This window comes from Marmota marmota, unplaced genomic scaffold, assembly GCF_001458135.2.
Source record: "Marmota marmota marmota unplaced genomic scaffold, marMar, whole genome shotgun sequence".
NCBI lineage: Eukaryota > Metazoa > Chordata > Mammalia > Rodentia > Sciuridae > Marmota > Marmota marmota.
In genome coordinates, this window is record NW_026000005.1 from 604,204 (window position 1) to 604,664 (window position 461).

Genomic DNA, 461 nt, shown 5'->3' on the forward strand with positions numbered 1-461 from the left:
GCAATCCGCCAGTCCTTCCATTTACAGAAAGAACCCAAGTATTTCTCTGGGTCTAAGAAGTTCTTGCTCCCGAGTGACGGGGACAGGGAACCGGCACACAGTATAGGACTAATGAATGACGGTCTCTTAAGGGCGCCAAGGGACAGAGGCCTGATAGCGCTTAGGGGAGGCCGCCAAGCAGCTGCTCCCTTCTGAATTCGCTCTCCCGCGGTGCTTATAGTGGCTGGGCTCCAAGGCCTGAGCGCTGGAGTCATTCGAGGCCATTTGTTTCAGGCTCCGCCAGCCCACCTCTACGGCCGGGTTAGGGTGTCCAATGGTGGGTGATCTCCAGACCCCAGGGGTTCCAACGGCGGCCAGGCCCGGGGTGAGCCCAGGCAGTCGGACCTCGAGCGAACCGAATGCAGTGCGCCCCGCTTCTCGGAGGCGCAGGGAGGGGCGCTCAGCGGGTGGGGGCGCAGCGG